Below are 27,245 nucleotides of genomic sequence, written 5' to 3'. Positions count from 1 at the left end.
TCCACAAGTGGGCGATCTAAAATTAAGTTGTTTGCTGTATGCTGACGACGCAATCATCATGGACCTAACTCCAATCGGGTTGCAAAGATGCTTGACCTGGTCAGGTACACTAATGAATATTTTTTTTAAATAAACACTTTTAAGAGTAAGGTGATGATTTTTAGTCAGAAAGGCTGTAAGGTTAGATCAAATCTGAAATTGTTTTTGGGGGATGATAACATGGAAATAGTGACATTTTATCCTTATTTAGGATTTTTTTTACAAATAGGTGCTCTGCTAACAGACATTTAGATCATTGCAAAAGCAAAGCAATCTGCAAGCATCGTCAATTAACCGCTTGTATAAGCAATGCGGGAAAAGACATTTTTCACATACTATTGCAGTGTACAAAATAAAGATTCCGCCGACCTTGAATTACGCATGTGAAACAATTGACGAATGTGAGTGGGCTAAGTTCGAGAAAGTGGAAGGTAAAATTTGGCGTCAAATATGTAACTTGCTGCATTAATCGCGGCTCTTAGGCTCGAATTTGGCCGGCTCTCAACGTATATTTTGTCAGTGACAGGGTCTCTAAGGTGGTGTAACGCTTTGATAAATGGCCAAGAAAATATATTAAGGCTAGCATTGCACAAGGACATTTTTGATAATTTATTGTGCAAAAGTGTAATTTTTAGAAACTATTTAAAAGCTCTAAGCATTTTTGGTTTAGACTTAGTAGGGGCAGCAGTTTTAAACAAAATAGCATTAAAGCAATTCATTTAAAAAACCATATATGTGATCTCACGTGACAGAGATCTGAAAATATGCAGAGGGAATGGCAGACTGGACTGCATAGCGGAGAGCTCAATTATTAAAAATCCTCAGCCGTATGTTCTCTGGAACTTGAAACATGGTGTACGCAGAGTGATTCTTCTCATTATAATGAATTTGTTGCCGTTAAGGATAGCAACAGGAGCTTGGGAGGGTATCCCCAAAAATGAAAGACTTTGTGATTTATGCAATGCTGGTATCCAAGATTTTAATCATGTTTTGATTGTGTGCCCAGCACTAAGTTCAATACGACGCAAATTTTTAATGCATGGTTTTTTACATTATAATATTTCAACAGCAGAACAGGCACGCAATTTTCTTCTGCACCCCCCGTCTGAACAGATATGCTTTAAGATTTTCTGCTTTTTTAAAGTATTTTTAAATGTATATTCGAAGTCAATAAGTAGGGTGATTAGTGGAATATATAGTACCTTGTATAACTTCCCATGTCCTAGCACTTTTTGAGCACTTTAAATATTTTTAATAAGTAATAATCATTTATTAGTGTGTTTAACAATCCAGTCTGCTACTTAACTTTCTCGTGCATCTTTCGAGTTATTTTGGTTATATTGACGCTATAATCACTCTGTGCTCTGTCCAGGATTAAGGCCTCTATGCACTAGCACTTTATCTTAATATTTCTGCACTTTCAGTAACACTTTACAAAATCATCTGTTGTTAACACTGTTCTCTGTCCTTGACATAAGAAATGTTTTAAGTGTAACCGTATATTGGATGAACTATGCATTATCTCTTAAGTAGGCGCTGCTCAAATGTAAGTGTAGATTAGATTTGATCGTTTTATTAAATTAGGGAGTCAGCCAATAATGTTCCTTACAAGATAATGATTAGAGAATTCAGTCCCCCTGAGTGATGTATTTAATGATTAACAGAGATTATTCCACTCAGCGAGGAGGTAATTTTAGGAAAATTGTTTTTTTATAGTTTAGTATTCGTAATTAAAGTTAAGGGTGTAATGAAAAATGTATTATGTACTATGTGTAATGTAGGATAATTTCAGGGTGTTTCCTCTTGGGTTTTTAATACTGTTTTTATGAAATATTGTTTTATTGTAATGTTATGTGGAATTCTTTGGAATTCCAAATCATAATAAAATTAATTAAATTGAAATGATCTTCATAGTTCACGCTGTGCTTTAAGGCCGGCACATTGATCCTATATGCAATGTTCTGCTAAGTCAAACATTTGATTAGAATGCACACATCTTTTCAGAAAGTTCATAAACTACCAGAGTTATTAAAGCGTCATTGTACCAGGCAATATTTTCAAATGTGGCCTGCTGATCAGTTAAGCTAGTCAAAATCGAGTTATTATCATATTGGTCTTGTTATCAGAGTTTTAAAAAAGAAATAAGCTCAGACTTTGTTTTCTGACTCCACCCACTTTTTGATGCCAGTTCTTGGCTCTTGCTCAAGTCGTAAAGAAATTCCCAGAATTTCACAAAATCACTACACATCACAAAACGTTCTCTGGCAAAGACAGAGATGGACTGCTAACACACACATTCTCTCCATGTTCAAAAAAGTCTAAATACATTTGCCCCCTTTCACACATACTTGCACACTTAAACACCCATTTCATGCTTTGACTCACATTTAGTTTCACACAAACACACAAGTTCCACATTTAATTCTCACAGGTATACCCATGCTTGCAAACTCACACACATTTTTAGGTCTCGGCTAAAACGCGCGAAGCGTGTTCTCGCCGAGAACTATTGTTAGCGAGTGTGCTTCCCAGGAGACACTCCTGGCCGCGCGCATCGCCTTGGAGGCGATTTCAACTGTCACGCGCACGAGCGCTGCCGCCTGGCGCTGTCTCCTGGGAAGCACACACGCATGCGCATACACACACACACAAGCGCCCACGCACATACATACAGAGACACCCACCCCCCCTCCGCAGACATACACACACGCGCGCACACACACACACAAGCGCCCACGCACATACATACAGAGACACCCACCCCCCCTCCGCAGACATACACACATGCGCGCACACACATGAGTGCACCCCCCCTCTACCCCGCCGTGCATACACACACAACGAGGGAACCGAGCCCCCCCCCCAGCCCTTTGTAACTTACCAGATCAATTCTGAGGGACTCCGCTCTCCTTCTGGCGTCGCGAGACGCTTTCACTCCGCCTTCTCATTCGGTTACGTACGCAGCCCCGCCCCCGTCACAGGCGACTTTGCCTGACTTCCCGTCCTACCTGCGCTCACTGAGTTCGGGATCTCCTGCCTCGCCTGCTTGTCCCTTCTAGCGTGCAGCTTCACGTCATCTCTCTGTGGACCTTTTATGTTGGAATCGGCCCTTTAATACCTGCACTGTCCCGGCAGCCGGTGGCTCTGTCTACCGCATGGGCTCTAGAGCCACTCTTGGGCTGCCCAGTGCCCCTCCCTTTCTTAGGCTCTGGCTTCACTCAGGTAACATGCCCTGGCATCAACCCTGACATCTGTCAACAATTTATGTTTTGTGAATGTTGATTTAGTTGCATACACATACAAAGTCTGTGTTGCTTTTCCCCAAACACTAGGGGGAGTACAAACAAGGGAAAATTTAGCTGCAAAATGCCAACTTAGAAGAAGTTTCCTTCTTAAACAAGTGGTGATTATGTCAAGAAAATGTCTTCCCCCAAAAGGTCTATTTATTTTATTATATATTTTATTTCATTTAGTGAGTTTCATGAAGTGCATAAATGCCCTAAGGGTATCAGAGCGCTCCACACTGAACAGTTTCATTATTGAATATCAAATAACAAATAGTGATCAGAGACATACCCCGTAAACTAACAGGGAGAGAACAGTGTCTGAATCTAAAGAGCTGGCGCACGATGTTCTGTCAGAGGTGACGACTGAATTACCCCACCTGTCTATGTCATTGTGTGGGTGGCCCAAAAATAAGTTCACAGTTAAATCATCAGTGATCATTTGTTTGTTACAAGATTGCTACAGGGTAAGTGTCATAATGTTTCCTTTTGTAAATCGTGCAGGCAGTATACCACTAATAAAGGGCATCTTAACATGTGCAATAGGAAGACTGAACAGCTGATTATTAGTGAGTGACCTGTTAAAATCCTGTTATTTCCTGGCCACAGAATGATAGCTACTCTGTCTGTTCTGTTATTTCTGGAGGGGGGGAAATAACAGGGAGTACTTGTTTTGGGCACTTATATGTGGGGATCAGTGTTTTCTCTCCCAATCCTGTATGTTATCCCAAAAATCATGGAATTCCAATGGGCCTGGGGACTCCTATTACCGAATCTATCGCAATTTAAGAGCCACTCGTAACGAGGGCCCATGTTTCATGGTCTGTCCCATAATTAATATGCTGATTTATCAGGAGGTATATAAACTATTTCAAGTAGCTGTGACTCAAGTCCACAGATAGGTCACTAACTGATGCCCAGAGCCCTTTAGTGTGGTACCGCATCCGCACACCGCCGCATGATTCAGCAAAAATGTCCTAATATCCTCATTTTTACTACAAGTATAAGGACCTGGATTGACTGTTCGGGGCTCAGTGTCAGACCACTGTTGGGTTTACTTCTCTTCTCAGTTGACTAGATACTGCGTCGGCCCCACAGGATAAACTACTTATTTTCCAAGTTAGGTTCATTTTGACTGACCTGAACACTGAAGGTGTCCACCCTACCTTCAACCCTTCCTCAATCTTTTTCATAACATGTCACCGGCTAACATGTCAGTAAAAAGGGAAGAAAACTAGATGGTGCCGAGTGCTCATAACATTGTCCACCCTTTTTCACTGTCAAATGCTAGGGTTGCAAGTACCGAGACTACCAAGTCTTGATTCCTCCTCATTCCTCTTTTTTCAATCATCCAACACTTCCTGTCGCGTTATTTCACTCTGTCTCTCTTTTCACCCCTGCTTTCTCCCTTTGTCACTGGTTTTCTATTGCCTCAGGCTCCCTTTTTCTTTCTTTTTCTGCCTTTTTCTTCTCTTGCTCTGGGTGAAGCTCTGATGATGACAAATAAGTCTCAGGTGCCCACCATCTGCAACCACCTGCACAAATGAACCGCAGACACGTCCTCCATGCCAGTCTTCTGCAGGGCATGGCTCTGTGCTAGATTCTGTCTTGAGCCATCAGCCCGGCTGTGTCGCAGTCCTGCGGAGGGCAAAAGCCTTCCTGTTGAAGTAACTCTCTAGAAAGTTGGAAGGACGCCAAGAACGCATAGGCAAGCCGCAGCTGACCGGAACAATGTGTCTTCGGCCAGAATCTGTAAAATGTCCCAGTTCACGCCCAGCCCACTAAATATAGCAAGGAACACCGGAAATATGCTGCAGGGGAGGATAGAATTATGCAACAGGGTTGACTAAATTATGCAGCAATAAAAGGGAAATTATGTGGCTTTAATGCAGCATATTTTATGATAGCATTACTTCATTATTTTGTAAGTTTTACATGTCAGCACTGTCTGAGCAAATTGTTCACCTCTTTACTACCAATTTGACACCCGAATACAGCAATAAGTAACAGAAAGGCGGCCAGTTAGCCTTTGCAAAGGGCATTCCAATGCGCGGCGACTTGTTTTGCCATGTTTTTAGTAACTTTTTATCCATTTATGCTACAAGCAAATTTTTGGGGTTAAAATCTGTAGAAGATGCAGCAGCTGATCAATTATGTGGCAAGTGAGGCAGATCCATATTTATACAAGAAAATGCCACAACTGTAAAATTGCATTTTTCCAGTGGCCCTGAATATAGCAAATATGTCCGCATGCATGCTGCCAATACATTCGCACACAGGAATGCCAGGGTTTAAATGCGCTAACAATAATGAAATACTGCAGAGTAGTGAGTGCAGAGTAGTGAGTGCAGAGTAGTGAGTGCAGAGTAGTGAGTCCAGGATAGTGAGTGCAGAATGCAGAGTAGTGAGTGCAGGTGCAGAGTGGTGTGTGCTGTTGAGTGCAGAGTGCTGTTATTTATGATTTAAGGGAAAAAAAAGAAATGTCATGAGCAATGCCAATAGCTCTACTTTTAATGATGCCGAGACCATTGCATTGTAAATGCTTGTTGCTTTTACTTTCAATCTCTCTCACGTTGTCTTACACATGCACTTCTGGACAGTGGCAGCCCTCAAACATTTTACCAGGTACAACAGCTAGTCTGGAGTTGCATTTTGTGCAATATGCTTATTCACAATGGAAACGTTTTCAGGGCCCCCTAAGGGTGTGTCTAATTGGAGAAGAGTTACTTAGAAGGTGAATTGGCTGTTCCAAATCACTCAAGAAGTTTACAATTCTATAAGAAACATTTAATTTTGAAAAAATGGCACATCACGGAATTAATAAGTTGCAATTTTTTGTAATTATTAATGCATTGATTTAAGTCTAGATTCTTGCATAACATTCCACTTCGAGCATCAGCAAGGAATCTAGGGCCATATTATCAAGAAAGGGCGATACATTATCACCGCTTTTATCGGCAGGAAACTGCCACTAAAATGGTGATAATGGGCTTGATAATATGCCCTTGTGAATTCCCATAGAAGCCCAGGTTAACACCAGAACCTGGGCTTCTATGGAAATTCACAAGGGCATATTATCAAGCCCATTATCGCCACTTTAGCGGCAGTTTCCTGCCGATAAAAGTGGTGATAATGTATCGCCCTTTCTTGATAATACGGCCCCTGGTGTGGGGGATGTATGCTCTACCAGGATGGGTCTCATCCCCTATTCCCCTTTTCGAACAGATGCCAGGAGATCGAAAGAATGTCTTGACAGAGCAATTGAACTGTGCCAGAAGCAATGCCCTGAGGGATTCAATATTCACCCAAAAAAGCATTGATGCGAAAGTGCCTTCTGTGAATACCAAAATGAGTAAGTGCCTTCTGTGAATACCAAAATGAGTAAGTGCCTTCTGTGAATACCAAAATGGTAGTAAGTTTAGGATTTTGTCTTAAGTTAGTTCTGTGAATCAGGCCCAATGAATGGTCTTCGTTGATGTTTGTTTATATGCGTCCTGTGCGTAGACTCTCACAAAATATGTGAGTAGTGGCTGGTATTCCCAAGTGCCACTATGGTATGTGAAATTTTCGATCTATTCCCGATTTTACAATACATGCTTTGTATGGTGAGATTTTTTTAATATTGCATAGAATGAGAAAAGGAAACTACAAATCCCAGAATGCAAAGGCTTCCCAACTGAAATCCAAAACTGCATGAAAGTGACACACCTTCATGGAACCACCTGTCACAATTGCTTTAGGTCTGGATTTCCATCTGAAGCAAGAGGTTCCAACTTGTAAAATGTAAAAAAAAGTGTCGTTTTTCTTTGAGGTTAATCAGGGAAATTGGTGGAGAGGGCAGGGATTTTCTTTCACCCGAATGCCTTTAATTTAAATTGATGCGTGAAAATTTGCAGGCATTTAAAACAAGGGCATGCTACACAAATTGCACTTTTCTGAACAATACGTCCCACACACCTGCCCATTAGGTTTGACAGTCACCTTTCTACCCCCCACTGTGTAGGATAAAGATCTCTCCTGCAGCCACACTCTAACTCTCATAAATTCCACAGCAACACACGTAGGTGTCCTAAAGGCCTGAGCTGCAGTCCTGGTACCCGGGTACCAGCCCAATCCAGGCGTTCCCCGTTTCAAAGGCGCACATTAACCTGCTTAGGGCGGGAAGAAGCTGCTGCAGAGGCGGGAATATATGAGCAACACCACCTGCGCCGAAACCAGCCCCCTAGGAGTACTGGTACCCTCCTCCTCTGAGGAAAAGTTCTTTTACTCAAGGGAAGAATATAAAAAAGTGCCAGTACTCCGTACCGGTGAGTACCGGCCCTTTTAAAGCACTGGTTACATCCAAGATTTAGGTGGATATGCTCGAAATGAGAACAGCATGCTATTGTGCACTGCAGGTCGACTGTGAGGTGCGTCTGCATGTGTCTGGATGTTAACTGTAACAACATTTTACTTACTTATATAATAAAGGGTGAACATAAATGTCGATACAAGGGAAATGACCAGTGCTTGAAATGGAAAAATAGAAGTGCAGGTACTCTGTACCGGAGTACCTGCTTGTTTCTGAGAAGTGCTGATACTCTCCAATTAAAAGTATAGAATTTCTCTTGAGAAGTGCCGGTACTCTTCCTCCCAAAATAAAAAAGTGCTGGTACTCTGTACCGGACAGAACCGGTCCATTTAAAGCACTGGACATGACCTCACCCATTAGAGACCCACAGCTAGGAGACTGTGCAAGCAGTCAACAGTGGTACTCTCGGATTCCTCCGGTCGCTCCCTCCCTCACTCCCTGATCCCACATCCTGTTGATGCTGCAGTTCGCTTTGGGTATCGTTATCAGCGCTGTTAATCTGTGTGTGTCTGTACATTATTTAACTGGCTTCGCAGCTCGATTTTAAAGAGCTCTCAGCTGACCTGCATTTACCTCTAGCGCCGCTCGCTCCGCTCTGCATTGACCCCACACCCTGTTAGTGCTGCAGTTCGCTTTGATCATCGTTTTCAGCGCTGTGTATCTTGTGTATTTGCACATTAACTGCCTGGCCTCGCAGCTCGATCTTAAAGAGCTCTCATCTGACCTGCATTTACCTCTAGCGCCGCTCGCTCCGCTCTGCTTTGTAACGCGACATTTGCTGCGGCTCCCTGCTTGCTAGCACTTTGACTGTTTTCTAGGCGCTCGGTCCATTTGCTGCCCCTACCTCACTTTCCCTTTGACCCTCCATTTTGTTTGTGTTGCTGTTCCCTGGCACGCCCCTCCTCCCCGCTACCGCCTCCCAGCTGCTGACCCTCCCACGCTCCGCCCCCCCCACTGTCCATTAATGTCAGATGCCCCCACGCGCAGCGTCCACGCGCTTCGGCCACGCCGAAGGTGCGCCAAAGGTAAGCCCGTCTACGCCCGTCTGCGCCTGGACCGCGCCCAGCGCCAGTCCCCCTGGTCCTCGTAATGCCCAGCCCTCCCGCATTACTTACGATGCCACCACCCTCCTAGCCCTTAACCCCGGCCGTTCCCCCAACTGCGCCCAAGCCGCTCCTGGACACACCCATGGACCCTTCTCCTGCAACTCCTGCAAGTTCAGCGGCACCAAGAACAACCCCTCATCTACGAACACACAACAGATATCCGACCCCAACCACCTACAATGCATCCTGCTCAACACCTGCTCAGTCCACAGGCACGCCATCGACCTCTGGAATCTACTAGACACCATCTCTCCGGACGTCGCCTTCCTAACAGAAACATGGATGAACACCTCTTCTGCCCCAGACATCACCACCGCCATCCCGTAAGACTATAAGATAATTCGTAAGGACCGTACCGGCCACACAGGAGGAGGCATCGCTATCGTCCATAAGAAATCCATCCGCATCTCAACCAGCTCAGACGTCAATCTCGCCAACACTGAACACCTTCACTTCCAGATCCACATCGACCCCAAGACCACACTCAGAGGCACCCTCCTTTACCGGCCACCAGGACCCCGCGCACAATTTAGTGAAGACATCACGGACTTCATCACTCCACACGCGCTCCCCTCCGAGGATTACATCCTTTTGGGAGACCTCAACTTTCACCTTGAAAAGAACAACGACCGCAACACCACCACCCTTCTGGACAACCTCGCCAACCTCGGACTCAAACAACTTGTTACTACCCCCACCCACATCGCAGGTCACACATTCGACCCTATCTTCACCACCAGCAAACATGTCTCCTTCAGCCACACCACAGGTCTCCTTTGGACTGACCACAGCTGCGTTCACTTTACCTACAACAAGCCCACATCCAACAACCACCCCCAACCCACTCTGCAAAGAAACTGGAACAAAATCACCATCGACCAGATCTCCTCATCGCTTCTTCTAAATCCCCCAGCCCACTCCTCAAACCCCAACCAAGCAGCCACCAACCTCACCCAATGGTTATCCAACAGCGCCAACATCCTAGCACCACTGAAAAAATGACAAATCAAACTAGGCAGCAAGAAGGCCTCCTGGTTCAACGATGATCTCAAGAAATCCAAGAAACTCTGTCGCTCCCTTGAGAAGGCCTGGAAAAAAGACCCAACCACCAGCACCAAGGCCGCCTTCAAAAACGCCACCCGCATACACCATCAACTGACCCGGAATGCCAAGAAAGCCGCTTTCAAGGACCGACTAGATAACAACGCCCACAACAGCAAGGAATTATTCAACATCGTCAAGGAATTTACCAACCCCTCAGCCAACTCCAACGACATCACCCCCTCTCAAGCCCTCTGCGACTCCCTAGCCTCATTCTTCCACAACAAAATTGCAGACATCCACAACAGCTTCGACAACCGACCCGAAGACCAACCCACCCAACCCCCTGGAGGACCCCCACCCCCCTTGAACATCCTCAATGAATGGAAGCCAATCTCCACTGAGGACACCATCCGTCTGATGAACTCTATCCACTCAGGATCCCCCACAGACCCATGCCCTCACCACATCTTCAACAAAGCAGACTCCATTATAGCACCACACCTCCGAGACGTCATCAACTGCTCCCTCAACTCTGCAACCTTCCCGGAAAGCTGGAAACATGCCGAACTCAGCGCCCTTCTGAAGAAACCCACAGCTGACCCCACCGAACTCAAAAACTACCGCCCTATCTCACTCCTTCCATTCCCGGCCAAAGTCATCGAGAAAGCGGTCAACAACCAGCTCGCAACATTCCTCGAAACCAACAAATCCCTCGACTCCTCACAATCCGGCTTCCGAGCCAAGCACAGCACTGAAACCGCCCTCATCGCAGCAACAGACGACATTCGAACTCTACTGGACAATGGAGACACAGTCGCCCTCATCCTCCTCGACCTCTCCGCAGCCTTCGACACGGTCTGTCATAGCACCCTTTTACAACGCCTCAAAAACGTCGGAATCCAAGGAAAAGCACTGGAATGGATCACCTCGTTCCTCACCGGAAGAACCCAGAGAGTCCGCCTTCCACCATTCAAGTCAGAGGCCACTGAAGTCATCTGCGGCGTACCACAAGGATCTTCACTCAGCCCCACCCTCTTCAACGTATACATGAGCCCCCTCGCGGTCAGCGCACGCCAACACAACCTCAACATCATCTCCTACGCCGATGACACTCAACTGATCCTATCTCTCACCAGAGACCCTAACACTGCCAAAACCAACCTGCATGAAGGAATGAAAGAAGTAGCCGACTGGATGAAGCACAGCCGTCTGAAACTGAACTCAGACAAAACAGAAGTCCTCATCCTAGGCACCTCCCCCTCCGCCTGGGATGACTCTTGGTGGCCAGAGGCCCTTGGAAAAGCACCCATCCTGACGGACCACGCACGGAACCTGGGCGTCATCCTGGATTCCTAACTCTCGATGAACAGACAAGTCAACGCCGTTTCTTCATCTGGCTTCAACATTCTTCGCATGCTCAAAAAAACATTTCGATGGATCCCCACCGAAACTAGAAAAACGGTCACCCACGCTCTGGTCACGAGCCGACTGGACTACGGAAACACCCTCTACGCCGGTACCACCGCAAACCTCCAGAAAAAACTCCAACGCATCCAGAACGCCTCAGCCAGGCTCATATTAGACATCCCACGTAAAGAACACATCTCTGGTCACCTGAAAAACCTCCACTGGCTCCCCGTCAATAAGAGGATTACTTTCCGGCTCCTGACCCACGCTCACAAAGCACTCTACGAAATCGGACCCGAATGCCTCAACACACGACTGTCCTTCTACACCCCCTCCCGCCAGCTACGATCCTCCAACCAAGCCCTTGCCACTGTACCTCGCATCAACAAAACCACCATGGGAGGTAGATCCTTCTCCTACCTGGCAGCTAAAACCTTGAACTCACTTCCCACTCACCTTCGCCTTACTCAAAACCACCTAGCATTCAGAAAGCAACTTAAAACGTGGATATTTGACAAGTAATTCCCCACCCTTCTTCAAGCGCCTTGAGACCCTCTGGGTATGTAGCGCGCTATATAAATTTATTGACTTGACTTGACTTGACTTGACTTGACTAGTGCTAGATGTGGACCCACTGTTGAAGCACACCACACTCGGTGTTGGGGGGGGGGTGGGGTCATCATCATATGCGGGCGCATGATCGTACGGTAATTCCATAAGTGGCTGGGCTGTTTCTTCCATGTTTTGTACTTCTTGTATGTTTATGTCTCTTACAGGACTTTTTCCACAGTTCTTTAACTCCTCCCACTTTCTCCCTCTTTTATGTTAACTGTCTGTGTTGTATCTCTCCTTTATGCTGGTGAGAACTGTGTGATGCTGTTTCTGCTGTTGCCAACTGTTCTTTACTTATTTTGTGTGTGAGGGAAGGTTGCGCTGCTGCTGTCCATGTTGTACCTTTATTGTGTTGTAAATCTTAGAATGAAAGTTTTCACCATGCATAACAAATCATATTGCCAATGCTTGTTTGGTCTGGCTCCAGGCAGCGCATGTGCTGTCACTTGCAAGAACTTTGGGTTCTCAAAAATAATCTAAGAGGCCTTAGAGCCCACCCAATACTTATGTGTTCCTTGCTTCTCAGTGGTTAGAGTGTGCCGGTTTCACTTTCTTCTTTGTTGTTTGTCCCTTCGATGGAGCACGGACCAAGTACTGATGGATTGAAGGATGAGTGTCCGTCCACTGCTTGCACTTGGATTCAGGTGCTTTTTTTCTTCCTTCCCCCATCAATGCCATTGCTTCCTCTTCATCATTGCCTGCACTCACTCCCTTTGCACTCATGTTTTGCCTTCATTGCCTTCCTTCCCCCGCCGGTGTTACTTACCCCCTGACCTTTCCCATACATGTTTTACTGGTAGACCTGGGAGGTTTTGGTGAACAAAAGCGGTAGGTGGGGAGTAATAGGTTTGTACATCTAAAATAAGGTACCTGAGAACATGACTCGTGTACGGATGCAATTACTTGTATGGTCACATGGTCCAGTGTGGCAATGCATCACGTGACCCACTTTGTTACATACACTTGCCTCCTTCAGCCCTTGGTTGTTGGCTGCAGTCCGAACTGGCTGCCCCCACAGGCTAGTTCCATTTCCTTTTATGGCTGCATGATTTATGAAAACTCATCAGCTGTGGATAAAAGCAATAAAACATTATTCCCCAACAGAAGAGCATGCGCCCAGGGCACCAGCCAGTCAACCTGAAAGAGTTGATTTGTTTTTTTTGTTTTTTGGGGGTGTGCACACAATTGCCATTCCTGTGTGTATTCAAAATTTTTGTGGCAACAAGAATGAATGGATTGAGAGGGAGGGTTGGAGTGGCAGCAAACCAAGATGTCCACCATGCCTTACAACTGTGTGAGTGTGAATATGTGTCCGTCTGTCTATCTATCCATGTTAGCTCCTCCAGAGGCCCTGGGCATGTGGCTCCCTGCCTACGTTAGAGCATTAAACCCAAAAAGGCTGGCTTTGCCAATGCTTGTTTGAGCACATGTCTGCCAGCCTGGTCCTGGGCAGCAGTCTCTCTCAGAGCTCTCCCTGCCCCTTCTTGGCCTGCACTTGATTTCTAAAAGCATCCTCCCCACATGGAGGAAAGAGGCCTTCATTCAACCTCTCACATGCTACATAAACTACATTTTTATATCTTTGTACGAAAAAGCAGCAGCGGACCTTAAAGTGCCGCACCTAAACTCCAGTTCCAATAAATCAATATTTAAATATATTTTTCTGTGCTGCCAACCCCGACACCAGCTGCTGTTTGGCGTCGCTGTGCTCTCCAGATCAATTTAACAGTTTTTTCAATGCTCATGGGGGCGCACCAAAATAGAAGTCCAAGAAAAAGTATGTAGAAAAATGTTCTTTATTTATCTTTGTCCATTTAAAATACACGTCATCAGTAAAATATGCAACGAGTTCAGCCAACGCGTTTCACTCCCTACCAAGGAGTTTCTTCAGGGCAGATTAAATAGTTGATTTCCCTCTATAAATATGGTAAAGTGACGAAAGTGCTGCACCACTGTAATAGTAAAAGTATTCAAGATATCGTGACTCGAAGAAATGTATATAACGGAAGCAGTCCTTGATAAGCTGCCTTCGCACATGTACTTAATTCAGTCTTACGGGCGCAACAACCCCCGGCGGCTTCCGTTATATACATTTCTTCGAGTTACGATATCTTGAATACTTTTACTATTACAGTGGTGCAGCACTTTCGTCACTTTACCATATTTATAGAGGGAAATCAACTATTTAATCTGCCCTGAAGAAACTCCTTGGTAGGGAGTGAAACGCGTTGGCTGAACTCGTTGCATATTTTACTGATGACGTGTATTTTAAATGGACAAAGATAAATAAAGAAAATTTTTCTACATACTTTTTCTTGGACTTCTATTTTGATGCGCCCCCATGTACATTTTTATATCTGACAGGACCTAATGGCATTTAAATTCTGCTGCATTAAACTCTATTTCCTCTAAACATATCGGGTAAATGAGAATGTTTCACTTATACGTTTTTCAAGCCAGAATCCATATTATGTATACTCTTGATCAGCGAAAGAATACGCGAGTACCATGCTCTGGCAGCTCTAGGCATGACCCGGACAGGTCTCTCCTGCCCCTGAAGCAGTGCACAGGTGGTCACAGTGTGAAGGCAGGTACTCAGAGCACACGTCAGAGCGTGAAGGAGGGTACTCAGAGCACAAGTCACAGCGTGAAGGACGGTACTCAGAGCACACGTCAGAGCGTGAAGGAGGGTACTCAGAGCACAAGTCACAGCGTGAAGGACGGTACTCAGAGCACACGTCAGAGCGTGAAGGAGGGTACTCAGAGCTCACGTCACAGCGTGAAGGCAGGTACTCAGAGCACTCGTCAGAGCGTGAAGGAGGGTACTCAGAGCTCACGTCACAGCGTGAAGGCAGGTACTCAGAGCTCACGTCACAGCGTGAAGGCAGGTACTCAGAGCTCACGTCACAGCGTGAAGGCAGGTACTCTGAGTACTTGTGGTCATAGCAAAAACGGCATGTACTCAGAGCACACACAGTCACAGCGCGAAGGCAGGTACTCAAGGCACACGCAGTCACAGCGTAAAGGCAGGTACTCAAGGCACACGCAGTCACAGCGTGAAGGCAGGTACTCAAGGCACACGCAGTCACAGCGTGAAGGCAGGTACTCAAGGTACACGCAGTCACAGTGTGAAGGCAGGTACTCAGAGTACACATGGTTGTAGGAGAGTAGGGTCTGCTTCCTTTGGTTACCCCCACTTTTTGATGTGTTTCACTGGTTTTTCAACTTTAGTATGGCTGTGGCCCTGCTAATCAGGCCCACAGCCTGGCTGTTCTCTCTCTAAATTGAAACCATGTACTTTAGGTACATACTAGATTGGTTACTGGGTCACCCTTGTGAGCCCCTGGATATGGTACCCTAGGTACTCAGAGCATAGGTGCACCCAAGGCCTACTAGGGCCTATAGCATGTATTGTGCCACCCCTGGTTAGCCTTCCAAACTGACCCCACAGGGTTGCAATTGCAGCCTGGATAAGGTGGTGTAATCACCCGTTACTTAGATATAGTATACCTATATATATATATATATATAAATATATATATATATATATAGACACATATTAACCTATAAGTCACTCCTATGGCATGCTTCGACAATCCTGAAGGCAAAATGCTTGGTTTTGTGTGAGAGGGTGCCCTAGCATGAGCTCAGCCCCTCTGCAGCTTTCAGAACCCTCTAATAATAGCTGTTCTATGATACAGCCATACCATATACTCTTAAGTGCATTATACGCCTCGCGGTTAATGCTAACTTTGGTTTGGCTTTATCAAAACATCTTGTGTAAGGTGTCAAACACTGTGGAATACTACCCCTCTGCCAGTTCAGGGGTAGCATTCCCACCTTCTAGAGGGAGAAGACATGTAGTTACTGGTAAACCCTGTTAAAGTTAAACAGAGCCCCAGCATCACAAAATGGATGCTGCTGCCACAGACACGAGTCTGCCCTCCTGCTGCTGGACGAAACTCCGGCAGGGGAGGCCTGGACAATAGGTTTCATGCTAGCACCTCCCCAGACAGGCTTTAGTGTATTGGGGCAAGGTGGGCTGCATTCAGTGAATGTTTTGGCGTTTTGACTTCGGTTATGGAGTCGGCCGACATTCGACTCACTAGAGACTTATCATGGTCTTGTTCACTACAAATTCGTTCTAACTACCAGGAGAGACTACCCGCCAAGCTTTGTTTTACTAAACTACAAATACGGGCACGTACATTTTGAGCGATACTGGCGGTTAGGTTCAGGATATACTCTATATACTGAACTTTGATCTTTTGCGCCAACGGCAACTCATTGAATTTTAGATAAACTGACATAACAGCCATACTTATACTGATAGGAAGGAAGGTTTCGTTAACCTACCCCCTATCAATTGTGAGGAGACACTACCGGGTGATACATTCCCGCCACAATACCGTGGTCGCTTGACAACAGTCGTCCGCACGTCTCCTTTTCTTTGCCTTGAAAAGGTCTCTGTGAGACGAAACACGTGTCGGCGGTGTGAGCTGTGAAGTTGTTATAAAACTATTGATACTTAATAAAAGAATCTTTGGAGGAATACAACCTGACTTGGATCTCCGAATTTGGAGTTGTATGAATACGAATACTGGACACTATATAAACTATGATTATGGACTAACACTAGACATTATAACGAGTTTGGACTCTGAATATAGCCATATGATTTTCTATGGTATATACTAATTGAACACAAACAGGAGTGCTGAAGTGGCTTGTTATCTTCTTTTCTAATGCTTTTCAGACACTGCCTGGGGCACACAAGGTGCTCTATGCATTTCCCAGTTCAAAACGGTTGCTGGGGTGCTCAGCCCCAGCTCTGGCGCGAAACTGGACAAAGGGGAAGGGGTGTAACCACCCCCTCCCCAGGTCCTCCTCTTAGGTGGGACCCTAGAGTTAGCCCAACCCCTAATCTTGCTATAAGAATAGGAGCCCAGTCTCTGAGACTTTAGATTACCCTGGATGAAACTCTGGTACATAATTCCTGGACCTTCGACATTCCATTTCGACTGGAAGACGGAAGAAATCTCCCTTGTGGTCAAGGAGTGACCATTCTGTCCAAACAGGAACCAACAGCATCTTTGCCGGTCTGCATTTTCAAGGCTCCCGCCAGATCCCAAAGAATCTGCAACAGAGGACATGGACATCCAGACATCTCTTATGCTGACCTGCGCTCCCAGCAAAGCTGAGACCTGTGGCGGACACGAGAGACATGGGACCAGAACTCCTGGACATCCTGTATCCTTGCTACTGCACCTACTCCCTTAGGTATCCTGAAGTAGTGCATTGGGGTATTTGAAGCCCCTGCCCTGAGCACCTTCTGCACCAAAGCTCAGAGGCCCATACTCCACGAGTGTCCCGTGGGCCTGCTTTTCAGTTTGACATGTCTTCGCGGTTCCTAGTCCGTTGGCTAGTGAGCCCCCACAAAGACCAGTCTTCACTTTCTTGAGCTTTCTGGATTGCTCCAGACTTGCTCCCACTCCTCTTTAAAGGAGGAGTTCCTCAGACCTTGCAGGTCTACACCGAAGCCAATCTTGTCATCCTGCGTGGACTGCGTTTGCCAAGGCTTGTTGGGTCCTATCCAGATTCTGACACTGCAGTCAACTAGATCCTTTGTGGGACAGCTTGAATCCAGCTCCTGGTCATCGTCAACGCCTCCTGGACCCCGTGGCTGAAGAGACAAGTTTCACCTCTATCACCTGAAAGCACCTGACATCGGCTGGCATCCTCTCTCCGCCATCCAGCCAGCGCACCAGAAGTATTTTATGCTCATTTTTAAATTGAAAATTACTGTTTAATCTAACCTACCCACTGTGTTGTTTATTCTTCTGTATCCCGCCCTGTTCCACCGCGGCCGGTGCCGTTTGTGTGGAGGGCGAGGCGAGCCGCCATCTTGGGTGGGGCTGGACCGGATCTAGCGGTCTAGTTCTCCCGGGAGGCAGGTTATAAAACCAAATGTGTATACAGGAGCGCAGCGGACGAGCGCAGCGGGCGCAACGAATGCGCGCCGAAGTCGCGCATAAGTCAAGCCCGTCTGCGCCCGTCCGCGGCCGACCGGGGCTAGGGGCTGGAACCCCTGGCCAAATATACACATATTCTTCCCAGGACCTGATACAACTTATACCCACAGACAACATGGGTCCAGCTTTACCAGCGTATGTACTAAAGCGTGCCGCTACTTATGGCATTCTTAAACCCAAATACACGGCTGGCAAAGCCACGCGCCCCAATCCCTGTACTCCCCCTCTACCCTCACTGGATTTAGAGACCACACTTAAATGTTACTATTTAAACACCAGGTCCATGGTCAAACACCATATGGATATATTTTTTCTGCTTCTAGCCGAGCAACCTGATCTCTTACTCCTCACAGAGACTTGGCTTAATGCAGATTCTTTACCCCATATTTTAGCAGCTGTCCCCTCTAACTATTACATTTTAAATGTTAATAGACCTGCTGACAAAAGGGGTGGAGGAGTAGCAGCTATTATTCGCAACACCCACAAATTCTCACTTTTACCTTCTCTTGACCTCATAGGATCAGATAATATGACTTTTAAAATGGACACTGACAGTGGATCACTACTAATGATCCTTATCTACCGTCCCCCTCAAAACATGCCCACATTTGCGGCATCTTTGGCAGAACACCTAGCCCCCTTAATAATCAATCACAAAAAAATCGTGCTGCTGGGCGACTTTAATCTTTGGCTGAACTCTACTGAGCTGGATACTCAGGCAGCCATGTTGAAAGAGACTTTATTAGACCTGAACATGATCCAACAGATTCACCTACCCACCCATGAAAAAGGGCACAGCCTCGATCAAATTTGGTCACAGAACATCCCCTTGGTTATCAGTTCCATTACTCCTTGCATCTGGTCGGACCATTTTTTGATTCACTTTACTATCGCAATTGCGAAAAGTAAAAAGCAGCCTTTTCAGAAAGGCGGGAAAGTCAGAATATGGAAGAACACTGACATCTCAGCCTTCATCGACACTTTGACTTCATCCCTCCCCCTATTAGATCAGGATATTGATGGGACTGAAGAAGCCTTTACCAACTGGCTACGTCAGGCAGCCGACGTGCATGCCCCCTGCTCTAATATTCCCCTCTCCCGCCCTAATGACGCCCACAGGTGGTTTACACCTCACCTGAAGGCTTTAAAACTTGAAGTTCGTCAAAAAGAGCGGAAGTGGCGAACAGCGTATTCAGCACTAGATAAAGCCAACTACTGCAGGGCTCGAAAGGACTATCAGAAACTTGTCCAAAAACACAAAACTGATTACTTCTCGGAAAAAATCCTGAATTCCCGTAACAAATCAAAAGAATTGTTCAATATCGTTGAAAGTTTTAGTGGCAGTGATAGAACTTCTCAACCTGTGGCCCCCACTCAGGACCTTTGTAATTCACTGAACTCTTTTTTCTTTGATAAAATCTGCACTATAAAACAAAGCATCTCTACTACTCTGTCCTCCCCCCCTTTGGTTGATACGTATTATAATTCTTCAACTTTGAAATCATTTCCCCTCATTGATGGCGTTACTCTATCTAAGCTTCTCGCCAGGGTCAAATCAGGCTCACCTGATGACATCTGCCCTCCGCACATCCTGAGAGAGGTGGGAACTGCTATTCCTGAGGGCATGCTTTCTATGCTGAACGGATCTCTTTCACAGGGTAAAGTCCCCAACAACCTCAAAAAAGCTCTACTAATTCCCCTGATAAAGAAGGTCGGAGCTAACCTGCTAGACCCGCTCAACTACAGGCCTATATCACTGTTGCCATACTGTGCCAAACTCTTGGAGGCTCATGTATGTGACAACTTGTCCAAATTTGTTGAAGAAACTGAATACCTCGCACCTAACCAAGCTGGTTTCCGCCCATGTCATTCGACTGAGGCAGATATCCTGGCGGTACAAAATACCCTGAGGCGGAACGCGGATAACGGGATCCACCAGGCCCTGGTGCTACTGGACCTTTCGGCTGCGTTCGACACAGTTGACTATATCATCTTGGTCAACTGTGTCGAACAAGCAGGTCTCAGGGGCCCTGCGCTAAGTTGGATCCGTTCATTTATCACCGGCCGCACTCAATCTGTAAGATTGGGCTCTTTCACAGCTCCCACTATATCTACCACCTGTGGAGTACCTCAGGGCTCATTATTGTCACCTTTACTTTTTAATCTATACCTACGCCCCCTATTGCACTCTCTAAGAAAAGCGAAAGTTACCATCTTCAATTATGCAGATGATTTGCAGCTCATCTTCCCTTTGAACACCAAGGACTCAGTGGAGGAATTTCAAAATACCATGTCTCACATCCAGAGTTGGATGAGCTGCAATCATTTGAAACTCAACCCAGGCAAGACTGAACTGGTCTTGCCTGGGCAGAGTGTACTAAGCTGGAACCCAAGCTTTTGGCCATCAAGCATGGGGGCTCCACCCTCCAAGTCATCTTCAGTTAAAAGTCTGGGAGTACTTATCAGTGAGGATCCGTCCCTGAAAAGACAGGTAGGCGCAGTGGTGTCATCCAGCTTCTTTCAACTGGAGAAAATCAAGAAAATTGCTTGCTTCTTTTCTCCGGCTGCCCTTACCCAGATTGTTATTGCCTTGGTCCTGTCGCGACTAGACTTCTCCAACAGCCTTTACCTCGGGCTCCAAATTGGAGAGTTAAAACGCCTCCAGCTGGTTCAAAACCAGGCTGCCAGACTTATTCTGAACCTCTCTAAAAGGCAGTCTATCAGATCTGGGTTGAAACAGTTACATTGGCTGCCTGTTGAGCAGCGAGTTGCTTTCAAAACTGGGTGCATTTTATTTAAGTCCCTACATGATTCTGGCCCTAAGTTCATCAGAGATCTGTTCATCAGATACGATCCTTCCCGCAATCTCCGGTCCGCTCACAAATCCCTCTTGAACGTCCCCTCTTATAAGAGGAAGCGTCTAGGCGGTTGCTGCTTTGATCATCTTGCAGCCACCTTCTGGACCTCCCTTCCTCTTCAATTGAAACTGAGCGGTAACATTCTGAGTTTTAGACACTCCCTCAAAACCTGGCTACTCTCCCAGGCTTACTGCTGAGTTGCTTCATCTCTGTTTTTAACCGGTGCGCTGTTTTCCTTCCTATAGCGCCATGAAGCCCTAGGGCGTACGAGCGCTTAATAAATAAATATTAACATTAACATTAACATCCTGGTCACTGGCTAGTGACCCAGACTCTGTCCCTTCTGCTTTCAGGTTCTTCACATCTCTGATCCACCCTTGGATCCACCTGGACACTTTTCCTCTGGTTGCCTGTAGCACTTCTTCGCAGCTCTCCATTGGAATCGACAACGTAACCCGACACCAAAAGACACCTATGCACCCGGCTTCCCTGGGTGAGGTAACACGAGTACTCCGGTGCGCCCGTGGGTCTTGACTCTTGAAGTGTTCTAGTCTAAAAGGGTTCCATCGTAGTTCACCTAGAATTACCCATAATCTTTAAACTTGTAGCTTGTTTGTTCTCCATAGAAAGTCAATAGTAACCCACTGCTGTGTTTAGACACTGCATGCGTCTCCTGTGGGCCTCTTACATCCTAACCTTTGGTGGTCCTAGGCAGCTCCAGCGATTCCACAGGCCCTAGGCCTGCTTTCTAACACTCACGTGGTTCTTATACCACTATTTTAGTGTATGGTTTGTGAGGCCCCCAGGGCATAACGTATACTGTGCAACTTATTGTATGCTAATTAAGTTCCTTGTATTGTACTTTTACCTCTGACCTTATAAAGAGTCCAGAAGGTTGTGTTTAGAATAAATACATATATATTTGATATATACCTTGTGTGGTGCGCTTTCATTTGATCATTCTAGAGATTATAATTGGTCAAACAACTAGCTTAACTCACCTCTAAGTCTTAGCCTGAAGGCTGCTCTCCACAGCTACCACTAGGATAGCTTTCTATATGGTTGAATTTACAACCTACCATGAATAAGGTTCGTTTGGACTGGTGCAAGATGCCCACTAGAATAGTGGACATCATATACCAGGCCAACTTCTCACAATGGTCACAGCGTGAAGGAAGGTACTCAGGGTACATACAGTTACAGCACGAAGGTAGGTACTCAGAGCACACATGGTCACAGCTTGAAGGCAGGTACTCAGAGCACACACGGTCACAGCATGAAGGAAGGTACTCTGAGCACACATGGTCAAAGCGAATTTCTAAGGTTTTTTAAATGCTAATTCCTAACTACAACGTGCCTGAAACCTATGTTTTTTTCTGTGAATTTCTAAGGTTTTGAAAATGATAATTTTAAAATGTACAAATTATTAAATTTCTTTCTTTTATAGTAATTTCCAAAATTTTTATTATAAATACTTATATTTATTTTATTTTTAAAGTTACATTTAATATTTTTAATGTAAAATAATAACAAAAGTAAATTCAAAAAGAATGCACTGCTAGTGAAACTGCCTGGGTGAATTTGTAAGTGTTTGTTAGAGTCAGATTTACAAAACCCTTGTGCCTCTTTTACACCGCCGTTGCATCACTTTTCTGATGAAGAGATGATCCAAAAGATGCGCCATGGTATGTGGTATTTAGAATGTGACGTATCTGGGAGGTGCGTCACATTGTAAATCCCTGTACCAGAAGGAGACATTCCTACATGGGGGGTGGGGGAGCGTTCCAGCGTAGGAACACCTCCTAAAAGTGGCTGACTGAAATCTACAAGATTTCACTTTGTCACTTTTGGGCTAATGCTGTATCAAAACCCTGAACTACCTTGAAGCAGGTGTAAGGATTGGCACAAAAGTCTGAGCATAGGGCCCCCAGAGCATTGCTGGAGATGTGTTGCACTTGCAACATAACTCAAACAATGCACCACCGTTACAGCACAGATACATCACATATATGTGTCATTTTTGTCCCAGGGTACACCGCATTGTAAATACAGCACATCCATGGTGGTGGTGTCACGGAGCACAATAACTGACATATTCCTGGGGATATGCCAGTTATTGTATATGTGCCCATTAGTGTTTTAATGTAGTGAATGGATTACTACATACCGATGAATGAGTCACTACAAAACTAAAACAACAGTAACAGAGTGTTTGGTGGAAGTATAAGGATACAAACTTGTAAATTGAACGTATAAAACACAAATTTGCAAGTACATAGAAGACTACATACATCGTCTATAAGGGTTTGAAGCAGTCTATGCCCTAAGGCCTATTTTAATGCATGAGTACTTAGGTAGTGAGTGGATGATTACAGTTCTGCAAGGAAAGAACCTGATTGAATTTATAACAGCCTCAGTTTTACCACAGTATACAGATAAACACATACTGCTGAATGGCTCACTACAATATTGAAACAGTGGTGTGAGAATGTTTGCTGGAAGTATAAGGATACACATTGAGGAATTGAACATATAAAACATAAGTTTGCTTGTGCATAGAACAGTGCATGCACAGTCTATAGAGGTTTGAAACAGCCTATGGACTAAGGCCTCTTTTAATCCATGAGTATCTAGATACTGACTGGATCATTACACTTCTGCAAAGAAAGTTCCTCACTAAATTTATTACAGCTTCAGTTTTCCCACGGTACGTTGGAAAACAACATACTGCTGACTGGCTCACTACAATACTAAAACAGCAGTGTCAGAGTGTTTCGAGGAAGTCTAAGGATACAGACTGGGGAATTGAAGGCATAAAACACAAGTTTGCAGGTGCATACAAGACTGCATGTATACTCCATACGGATGTTTAGCAATCCATACCCTCAGACCCACATTGCACATTTTAAACATTAAATTAATAAAACAATTTTCGTTCCGTACCCTGCATCGCATTTTGCGATGCAGGACGCGCTCCGAAATTCATTTTATTTATTTAATTGTTTACTTACCAGCAATCATCCAGATTCCGTCGTTTATCACCCCCCACTCGGACCCTCCCCCGCCCCGCCTGCCTGCCCCACTGCAACTCCCTCTACGGGCTGTGGCTAACAGTTACTTGTACATACCTTAACCATAATAAATAATAAAAAAATTATATATTATAAAATTATCACCTGTGGAAGACACAAAAAAATACAGTTGCAATATATATTTTACAACACAAAAAATTTGTAAAGCATTTCATTTGCCTTTTTTGCTGTTCTCAGAATATATTGAATTTCACTAGAAACAGTGAGTTCAAAATGGACAATCAATAAGATTATCTTAAAAAAAACATTCAACATTCTCAATAACAATTTAAAAAATAGAAATAAAACATATCTTAAATGTTTTTTTCTAAGAGCAATTTCTTACGTAAATATGACACATCTCAAACAATCATAAAATAACAAAACATTATGATTAATTTTCATGCACAGTAAATAATGTTACTTACAAATATATGCTGACGAAATACACAACAAAAAGTTCTTAATGGTTTCACATACTATTCCTCACAGCCAAATAGTATGCATCAAATCCTTTGTTTGGAAGTTGTTCAGTAGTAATCCTGAGCGTCCGCCTCCCAGCCTTCTGATTCAAAACCCCCGACATCATCTACGGGTCCCCCAGGACACCCCCAAATGAATAAAGTTTTGACGTCCTGTTTCGGAAAGCTGCCCATGATAAAAAAAATTATTCCTTTCCTACCACTTGATTCTCGCAAAATAGTAGTCCACGCCCTCATAACTTCCCATTTGGACTATGCCAATAGTCTGTATGTTGGAGCCCCGGCGTATCTCATCAATCGATTACAGACAGTACAGAATTCAGCGGCCAGGTTGATCTGCAATATCCATGCCACTCCATCTCACCTCATCTAATCAAATTATATCCAATTCAAATCATTGACCATTGCTTTTAGAGCTCTTAATGGTCGAGGCCCTGCTTACCTGAGACACAGACTGAAGATCTCACAAGCAACACAGAATCTCAGATCCAACCATCTTCGCCAAATGCTTTGCCCCCGATTTCGCCTTGCGCGTACAGGAGGGAGGGCCTTTGCAGTGGCCACCTCCAGACTTTGGAATCATCTGCCACTGGAACTTAGATTTCTGACATCAGAGCCACTGTTTCGAAAGAAACTTAAGGCCTGGCTCTTCTCCCTGATCTAGCCCACTCTCTATCTCTCTGGGTTTCACCGTACCTCACTAGTTGCTGTCTTTAGCGCCGGGACACCCCCGTTGGGGGTAGCTGTGCGCTCTACAAACTTCTAAAATAAATAAAATCCATCAGTCCGACGCTGTTCAACATCTACCTGGGTACCGTTACACAAGTAGCCAACCATCATAAGTTTAACAACGTGTCCTACACAAACAACACCCAGCTCATCCTCTTCCTCACCAAGAAGCCATATACCACCAAAAGCAATGTCCACAACACAATGAAGGACATCACCAACTACATAAAGAGCAGCACTGTAAACATAAACTCGCTCAAGATGAAGGTACTCATCCTCAGACCCACCCACTCAGCCTCGGACAACTCCTGTTACCTGACTACACTGTAAACAGTACCAAAACCTACCAACCATGTCCACAACCTAGGATTCAACCTCAACTTCTCCCTCTCCATGTTTAACCAAGTCTACACCATCTCCTCGTACTGATATAACACCCTCCACATGCTCCGCAACGTTTACAAATGCATCCTAACCAAAAGAAGAAGAACCATGACAGAGGCCCTCATCAGCAGCAGACTACACTGTAGCAAAACACTCTACACAAGAATTCCAGCCAAACATCTACAACAACTATAACAAATCTAAAAGACCTCCACCTCAGTGATCATCAATGTCCCCTGCTGCAGTCACATCACCCACCACCTTATACACCTACACTGCCTCAATATCAACAAAAGGATCACCTTCAAGCTCCTCACCCTCACTTACAAAATACTCTACAACACCAGAGTAATCTACCTTAACAGCAGTAATCCTAAGGGGCAAATTTTGATCTTAAAATTTTGCCTTTAAAAATATTAGGTAAGAATTTGGTAACTCTTTGGGCAAACGTTGCTTAAAAACTAATTAACTATCATTACAATGTATCCAACCTTTCAGATATTTTAAATAAACAATGTAATGTCCAGATGTGGTAGAAGGTCCATCATGAAAAATAATTGCAACAGCTACAAAAGTTCTTCCTGATATTGAACATTGACCAGCTACAAACATTTTAATTAAAGTTTCCAGTTTTCTTCCATCAGCTCTACAACGTTGCAGCATTAAAGTAACATACTGTCCATATCTTTGTATAAGTAATGAAGATGACATTTCTGATTTACATTGGCTACACTCCATGTTTTGACTTGCTCCTCTAATTAGATTGTTAAAAGACACTAATTCACAGTCAGGTAAAGTCAAATATATGAATCTTTCAGTGTCTATGTTAGTGCTACATGTAAACAAACAATTTTGACAGTCATGTTGCCATTTATAAGAAAGGCCAAAAAGGTTTTCAACATCTATACCTTCATCTTCAAGTACACCAAGCATAAACATTAAAAATTCCTGACAATCTTGCTGAATATTCTGCATAAATTGAGTATAACCAGAACATATGTCCAAAACATTTTGAATATCAGAAACACTTTGTATTTTATTATTCTCACTACTACATTTCTCATAAACAGAATTCAACAATGAACAGAATCTTTTGTCCCGATTTTCTACAATTTGCTGGTGCAAACTTTCAAGAAAAAAAACAACATTAACAACTACATTAGCATAGCAGTTGACACCACAACTATTTTCAAACCGATAACCAACATTCTCTTCAACACTGTCCTTTCTCTTTTTGCTTGCAGGCGCAACTTCATCTTGTTTTTTATCTTTCTCAACAGTTTCACTACAGATATTCTCAAATCTTCTTCTTCTACATACCACACGCTTTTCAAATACTGGATATTGACCTAAATTGGGTACATATTCTCTTCTTAACCTATTATACTCTTTCACACAATTTGCTTCTGCACTAACCTTTGTCTCATCAAAATCAATCAAGTACAATCCAGATAAAGTTCTCACTTGAGACAAAGCAACATATGCCATACCTTCTTTAAACACGGTACTTCCAATATTCACTAAAGCACTATCTACACTTAAACCTTGAGATTTGTGAATGGTCACCGCATATGCCAAAGAAACAGGAAACTGTTTTCTGCAGACATACAAATCTTTTACAAGCAAAAATCGAGCTGGACAACGACTAAGTTGTTATACTTCAGCAGTTTCATCAAATTTGATTTTCAAAAATTCAATCCCATCTCTATTTACATAATTAACAAAATCAACAATTTTACCCATTGCTCCATTTTACTAAACCTTTTTCCACATTCAAATTACGTCGTAAAATTACCCTACAGTTTACACATGCATACAAATTCTTTTCTAAACCAGCAGTTTTACT

Source organism: Lissotriton vulgaris, chromosome 3_2, assembly GCF_964263255.1.
Source record: "Lissotriton vulgaris chromosome 3_2, aLisVul1.2, whole genome shotgun sequence".
Taxonomy (NCBI): Eukaryota; Metazoa; Chordata; class Amphibia; order Caudata; family Salamandridae; genus Lissotriton; species Lissotriton vulgaris.
Note: the sequence above shows the minus strand (reverse complement) of the source record.